This window comes from Bufo gargarizans, chromosome 3 (assembly GCF_014858855.1).
Source record: "Bufo gargarizans isolate SCDJY-AF-19 chromosome 3, ASM1485885v1, whole genome shotgun sequence".
NCBI lineage: Eukaryota > Metazoa > Chordata > Amphibia > Anura > Bufonidae > Bufo > Bufo gargarizans.
This window is the reverse complement of record NC_058082.1, coordinates 419901258-419909403: the sequence shown is the minus strand read 5'-3', so window position 1 is coordinate 419909403 and position 8146 is coordinate 419901258.

The window sequence follows — 8146 nt, the reverse complement described above, 5'->3', positions numbered from 1 at the left end:
GTTAAGAAAAAAGATGGTTCTTTAAGACCTTGTCTGGATTTCAGGGAGCTGAACAGTATCACAATTCGTGACCCTTATCCGCTTCCTCTGATCCCGGACCTGTTTAACCAGGTTGTTGGGGCTAAAGTCTTTTCCAAATTAGATCTAAGAGGGGCATACTGTCATGGTCTTACCTTCTCACTGTTCTCCTTCGTTTGACATGTGCTGGCGGCCATCTTGGTTTCTGGGTTTCTTGTAGCCTCCCACCCTGCGGCTCCTCCTTCCCACTGGGAGGAGCTGGATGCCTAGCTCATATATATAGGAGGTCTGTGGCTTCAGTTCCTTGCTTGGTCCTCCTGTGTTCACATGCTTCTAAGACTGCTGCTGCTTCTGGTTCCTGATCCTGGCCTCGTCTGACTACCCCGTTGGTTCCTGATCCCGGCTTCGTCTGACTACCCTTCTGGTTCCTGATCCTGGCTTCGTCTGACTACCCTTCTGGTTCCTGACCTCTGTCAACGCAAGACCCTGCTTCGGTTTAGCCATCCGTTTGGACTTTTGCTTACAGCTTGATTCAATAAAGCCTTTTTATTTCCACTTATCTCTTGTTGTACGTCTGGTTCATGGTTCCATGACATTAGGACCAAGCCATGAATTTTGACGGTACAGGGCCATCCTCGCTACCTACGCTGGTTGCCAGACTTGATCAGCAGGATCACCTGTTGGGTCGGTTCGCTGTGGCGTTGCAAACCCTGCTTGAACGCACGGCTCATTTCGCTTCCGTTGCCGATGGGTCGGTTGTCGCTCCTGGGCCCGCTCCTACTGCCGCTCCGGTTGTTGCGCCAGAGTCTACCCCGACACCTGTTGCTGCGCCTGCGGTGTCTCGGGGTATGACCGGTTCTGCCCCCCTTCCACAGCGCTTTGGGGGAGAGCCAACTCAGTGCCGAGGTTTCCTTAACCAGGTGGGCATTTATTTCGAGTTGCTGCCACATGCCTTTCCTACTGAGAGATCAAAGGTGGGCTTCTTGATCTCGCTGCTCTCGGACAAGGCCTTGGCCTGGGCCAGCCCTTTATGGGAGAACAACAATCCGGTGGTTGCCGAGTTTTCCGGTTTTGTTGCTTCTCTTCGGAAGGTATTCGATGTGCCGGCTCGTGCTGCCTCTGCTGCGAAGCTCCTTATGTCCATCAGACAGGGTTCACGATCCGTAGCTGAATACGCCATTGAGTTTCGTACCCTGGCAGCAGAGGTGGGCTGGAATAATGAGGCTCTGGTCGCTGCTTTCTCTCATGGTCTCTCGGATGCCTTGAAGGATGAGGTTGCAGCTAAGGACCTACCAGTGGAGCTCGAGTCTCTTATTTCTTTCCTGATTTTGATTGACACCAGACTCAGGGAGAGACCTTCCTTTAAGGAGAGCCTGCGGAGGTCTTCTAACAGATTGGCGCCTACGTTTGCTGTCCCACCCGTGCCTCCCTCTCCTCCCACGCCTCCTGGGGATGACTCGTCTGGGGGTGAACCCATGCAGCTGGGGTTTGCTCGCCTGTCCGAGGGGGAGAGGGTACTCCGGAGACGCGAGGGCCGATGCATGTACTGTGGTCTCGGTGGGCATTTTCGGTTGGCATGTCCGAACCGTCCGGGAAACGCTCGCACCTGAGATCCTGTCGGGGGCAGATCTTGGGTGGAGTCTCCTCGTCCCCGGTTTCCCGTGTTGACAAACCACTGATCACTGTTGTCCTCTCCTGGGTCGGGGGCTCGGTGACGACCCAGGCGTTGGTGGACTCTGGTGCTGGTGGTTTGTTCATTGATAGTGTGTTCGCTGCCGCCAATTCCATTCCTCTGCAGCCTCGAGGTTCCCCACTGGCTCTTGAGGCGATAGACGGCAGACCCCTTCTGCCGCCACACGTGACTCATGAGACCCTTCCAGTGGGGATAGCCATTGGTGCCGTTCACAGAGAGTCGGTCTGTCTCCAGGTGATTTCGTCCCCACACTATTCGGTGGTCTTGGGGTACCCCTGGCTCCAGAAGCATAATCCGACTTTCGATTGGAGATCGGCCGAGATCCTCTCGTGGTCACCGCAGTGTGGGGCTAGTTGCATCCATGGGCCTGTCAAGTTGCTGTGTACTTCCTCGGACTCTCTGTTGCCTCCTGAATACGAAGAGTACCGGGATGTATTCGATAAGGTGCGCGCGGTTGCCCTACCTCCGCACCGCCCATACGATTGTGCCATAGAGTTACAATCTGGTGCCGTTCCTCCTCGTGGCAAAGTCTATCCACTGTCGGTAGCGGAGAATGAGGCCATGGAGGAGTACGTGAGGGAGGCGCTTTCACGCGGACACATTCGCAAATCCTCGTCCCCGGCAGGGGCTGGATTTTTCTTTGTGAAAAAGAAGGGCGGTGAGTTGAGGCCTTGCATCGATTACAGGGGTCTCAATCGCATCACGATCAAGAACGCTTACCCGATACCCTTGATTTCCGAGCTGTTCGATCGCCTCAAAGGGGCCACGGTCTTTACCAAACTCGACCTGAGGGCGGCATATAACCTGGTAAGGATCAAGGCGGGCGATGAGTGGAAGACCGCGTTTAACACCAGACCGGTCATTATGAATCCTTGGTTATGCCCTTTGGGTTGTGCAATGCGCCCGCAGTCTTCCAGGAATTCATCAACGATGTTTTCCGTGACCTGTTGCAGCAGTGTGTGGTGGTCTATTTGGATGACATCTTGGTATATTCTGAATCCATGGAGGCCCACATTATGGATGTCAGACGAGTGTTGCAACGGTTACGAGAGAACAGGCTGTTCGGTAAGCTTGAGAAATGCGAATTTCACCGATCCCAGGTAACCTTCTTAGGTTACATCATTTCCGCTGAGGGGTTCTCCATGGATCCTGAGAAGGTTTCGGCTGTCTTACAGTGGCCCCAGCCCAGTGGTCTCCGTGCCCTGCAGCGCTTTTTGGGCTTCGCCAATTATTATCGGAAGTTCATCAGGGACTTTTCTATGCTAGCCAAGCCTCTCACGGATCTGACCAGGAAGGGCAGTAATTTCCAGGTCTGGCCGCTCGAGGCCATCCGAGCTTTTGAGGCGCTAAAGTCCGCCTTTGTGTCGGCTCCGATTCTGTCGCATCCCAACCCTGGGTTGCCCTTTGTCCTCGAGGTGGACGCGTCTGAGACGGGAGTAGGCGCCCTTCTGTCTCAGCGTAGAACACCAGAGGGTCCTCTGCTTCCTTGTGGGTTTTACTCCCGGAAACTGTCTTCCGCGGAGTGCAACTATCAGATTGGTGACAGGGAGTTATTGGCCATCGTGCAGGCCCTTAAAGAATGGAGGCACTTGCTCGAGGGTTCGGTGGTTCCGGTTCTCATCCTGACAGACCACAAGAATCTGACCTACCTTTCTGAGGCCAAGAGATTGACACCACGTCAGGCCAGATGGGCTCTGTTCTTGTCACGTTTTAATTACGTGGTCTCCTACCTACCCGGTTCCAAGAACATCAGAGCGGATGCCTTATCACGGCAGTACTCCGAGCTGTCCGGGGAGGAGTCGATTCCGACTTCGGTCATACCTCCGAATCAGATCCTGGCCGCCATTCGCACCAGCCTGACCTCTCCCCTGGGTGAGCAGATTTTGGCGGCTCAATCTGGTGCTCCCTCTGGGAGACCCAACGGCAGGTGTTTTGTGCCTGAGGAGTTGCGCACTCGGTTGTTGCGAACCTACCATAACTCCAAGGCCGCGGGGCATCCTGGAAAGAATCAGCTGTCCTGGGCTGTTTCACGTCTGTTTTGGTGGCCTTCTCTACGTTCCGACATCGCCGCATATGTAGCGGCATGCTCCGTTTGTGCCCAGAGTAAGTCCCCTCGGCACCTTCCGTTGGGCCTTTTGCAACCCATAGCCACCGGGGAGCGCCCATGGTCACACCTGGGGATGGATTTCATTGTGGACCTCCCTGCATCCCGAGGCCATACGGTCATTCTCATGATTGTGGATCGGTTTTCCAAAATGTGCCACTGTGTTCCTCTCAAGAAGTTACCCTCTGCACAAGAGTTGGCCACGATTTTCGCCAGGGAGGTCTTCCGGTTGCACGGTTTACCCAAGGAGATTGTGTCGGATCGGGGGAGTCAGTTTGTGTCCAGGTTCTGACGCGCCTTTTGCTCCCAGTTGGGGATTCATCTCTCTTTCTCCTCGGCCTACCACCCTCAGTCCAATGGGGCCGCAGAACGATCCAATCAGGCCTTGGAGCAATTCCTTCGTTGCTATGTCTCCGATCACCAAGACAATTGGGTTGACCTCCTGCCTTGGGCTGAGTTTGCCAGGAACACGGCGGTGAACTCTTCCTCTGGGACGTCTCCCTTCATGGCCAATTATGGGTTCCAACCTGCCGTGTTACCGGAGGTATTCTCTCCCCAGGATATTCCGGCTGTGGAGGATCACCTTTCCGTCCTACGTGCTTCTTGGGTACAGATCCAGAGGTCCCTTGAGGTCTCTGCGCAGCGCCAGAGACTCCAGGCTGATCGCAGACGAGCGCCCGCTCCTTCCTACCAGGTCGGAGACCGTGTATGGTTGTCCACCCGCAACCTCAACCTTCGAGTGCCCACTCCCAAGCTGGCGCCTCGCTTTGTTGGTCCCTTCCGAGTGCTTCGCAGGGTAAACCCGGTAGCCTATGCCCTTGCGCTTCCTCCTGGCATGCGGATCTCCAACGTGTTTCATGTCTCCCTGTTGAAGCCGTTGGTGTGTAATCGTTTCACTTCCTCGGTTCCTCGGCCCCGTCCGGTCCAAGTGGGCAATCGTGAGGAATATGAGGTGAGCAATATCCTGGACTCACGCCTGGTCCGCGGTCGGTTGCAGTTTTTGGTCCATTGGCGTGGTTATGGTCCAGAGGAGCGTTCCTGGGTTCCCTCCACAGATGTCCATGCTCCTGCGTTGCTCCGAGCCTTCCACGCACGCTTCCCTCTGAAACCGTTCCTTACTCCGCGGAGGAGGGGCCCTTGAGGGGGAGGTACTGTCATGGTCTTACCTTCTCACTGTTCTCCTTCGTTTGACATGTGCTGGCGGCCATCTTGGTTTCTGGGTTTCTTGTAGCCTCCCACCCTGCGGCTCCTCCTTCCCACTGGGAGGAGCTGGATGCCTAGCTCATATATATAGGAGGTCTGTGGCTTCAGTTCCTTGCTTGGTCCTCCTGTGTTCACATGCTTCTAAGACTGCTGCTGCTTCTGGTTCCTGATCCTGGCCTCGTCTGACTACCCCGTTGGTTCCTGATCCCGGCTTCGTCTGACTACCCTTCTGGTTCCTGATCCTGGCTTCGTCTGACTACCCTTCTGGTTCCTGACCTCTGTCAACGCAAGACCCTGCTTCGGTTTAGCCATCCGTTTGGACTTTTGCTTACAGCTTGATTCAATAAAGCCTTTTTATTTCCACTTATCTCTTGTTGTACGTCTGGTTCATGGTTCCATGACACATACAACCTGGTCAGGGTCAGAGAAGGGACGAATGGAAGACGGCCTTCAATACCCCTGAGGGCCATTTTGAAAATTTGGTTATGCCTTTTGGTTTGATGAATGCCCCAGCCCTTTTTCAGCATTTCGTGAACAGCATTTTTTATCATTTGATGGGAAAATTTGTATTGGTGTATTTGGATGACATTTTGGATTTTTTCTCCCGATTTCAAAACTCATAAGGAACATTTACATCAGGTCTTGCTCATCCTGCGGGAGAATAAATTATATGCGAAACTGGAAACATGTGTGTTTGCGGTTCCAGAAATTCAATTTCTGGGGTTTCTTCTCTCCGCTTCTGGTTTTCGCATGGACCCCGAGAAGGTCCGCGCTGTGCTTGAGTGGGAGCTTCCTGAGAATCAGAAGGCGCTGATGCGTTTTTTGGGCTTTGCCAATTATTACAGGAAGTTCATTTTGAATTATTCTTCTATTGTTAAACCACTCACTGATATGACCAGAAAGGGGGTAGATTTTTCTTCTTGGTCAGTAGAGGCGCGTAAGGCTTTTTCTGATATCAAGGAGAGTTTTGCCTCCGCTCCCATCTTGGTGCAACCTGATGTTTCTTTACCCTTCATAGTTGAGGTTGATGCTTCTGAGGTGGGTGTGGGGGCGGTCTTGTCTCAGGGTTCCTCTCCTGCCAATTGGCGACCGTGTGCCTTTTTCTCAAGAAAACTCTCCTCCGCAGAGAGAAATTACGATGTGGAAGATAGGGAATTGTTGGCCATCAAGTTGGCTTTTGAGGAATGGCGCCATTGGCTAGAGGGAGCCAGACACCCTATTACCGTATTTACTGACCATAAAAATCTGGCCTACTTGGAGTCAGCCAAGCGTCTGAACCTGAGACAGGCCAGATGGTCTTTGTTCTTTTCTAGGTTTAATTTTGTTGTCATGTTCCGCCCTGGAGTTAAGAATGTGAAGGCAGATGCCCTGTCACGTTGTTTTCCGGGAGGCGGGAATTTTGAAGACCCGGGTCCCATTTTGGCTGAAGGTGTGGTGGTCTCGGCTCTTTTTCCTGAATTGGAGGCAGAGGTGCAGGCAGCCCAGTCAGAGGCTCCTGATCTTTGTCCTCCTGGGAGGTTGTTTGTGCCTCTCGCTTTAAGACACAAGATTTTTAAAGAACACCACGATATGGTCCTTGCTGGGCACCCGGGGGTAAGAGCCACACTGGATCTCATCGCTCGGAGATTCTGGTGGCCTGCGCTTCGTAAGTCGGTTGAGGGTTTTGTGGCAGCCTGCGAGACTTGCGCTCGTGCCAAAGTCCCTCATTCACGGCCATCAGGTCCTCTCCTTCCCTTACCCATTCCTTCCCGTCCTTGGACACATCTGTCCATGGACTTCATAACGGACCTGCCTCGTTCCTCGGGGAAGACGAGTGGTGGTGATTCTGGTGGTGGTGGACCGTTTTAGCAAAATGGTGCATTTCATCCCTTTTCCTGGTTTGCCCAATGCTAAGACGCTGGCGCAGGCATTTATTGATCACATTGTCAAATTGCACGGTATTCCTTCAGACATAGTCTCTGATAGGGGCACGCAATTTGTTTCCAGATTCTGGAAGGCTTTCTGTTCTCACTTGGGGGTTCGGTTGTCATTCTCTTCTGCTTTCCACCCGCAGTCGAATGGCCAGACAGAGCGCGTCAATCAGAATCTGGAGACATATCTGCGCTGTTTTGTGGCGGAGAATCAAGAGGATTGGTGTTCTTTTTTGTCCCTTGCTGCGTTTGCTTTAAATAACCGTCGTCAGGAGTCCTCTGATAAGTCACCATTTTTTGGTGCATATGGGTTTCATCCGCAGTTTGGGACTTTCTCGGGAGAGGGGTCTTCTGGTTTACCTGATGAGGACAGATTCTCCTCGTCTTTGTCATCTATTTGGCAAAAGATTCAGGATAATCTAAAGAGCATGAGGGAGAGATATAAGCGTGTGGCAGATAAGAGACGTGTGCTTGGTCCGGACCTGAATGTTGGTGATCTGGTGTGGTTGTCCACCAAGAATATCAAATTGAAGGTTCCCTCCTGGAAGTTGGGTCCTAGGTTTATTGGGCCTTACAAAATCCTGTCTGTCATCAATCCTGTTGCATACCGTCTTGATCTTCCTCAGACTTGGAAGATCCATAATGTTTTTCATAAGTCCTTATTGAAACCTTATGTTCAACACATTGTACCCTCGCCTTTGCCTCCTCCTCCGATTATGGTTGATGGGAATCTTGAATTTCAGGTCTCTAGGATTGTGGATTCTCGTCTTGTCCGCGGTTCTCTTCAGTACCTTGTTCATTGGGAGGGGTATGGTCCTGAGGAGAGGATGTGGGTCCCAGTGACGGACATTAAGGCCTCTCGTCTCATCAGGGCTTTCCATAGGTCCCATCCTGAGAAGGTGGGTTCTGAGTGTCCGGAGTCCACTCGTAGAGGGAGGGGTACTGTCACAACCAGACAGCTGAGAAGCTCTGACAGAGGCCTTTCAGAACCTCCTCCTTGACTTTCTTTGTTGTGGTATTCAGTTACTCATCTCATTAGCCTCTCTCAGCTGTCATGTGTTGGACTAATTGCTTCCCTTTAAATTCCTCCCCAGAATGCTTTTCTGGGCGGCTTATACTTCTTCCTGGAGTGTGTGTGCTTGCTGGTCTTGTTCTCCTCTCTGCTACAAAGTTAAGTGTTGAACATTTATCTGCTATTTTCTGTTTGCTGGATCCCAG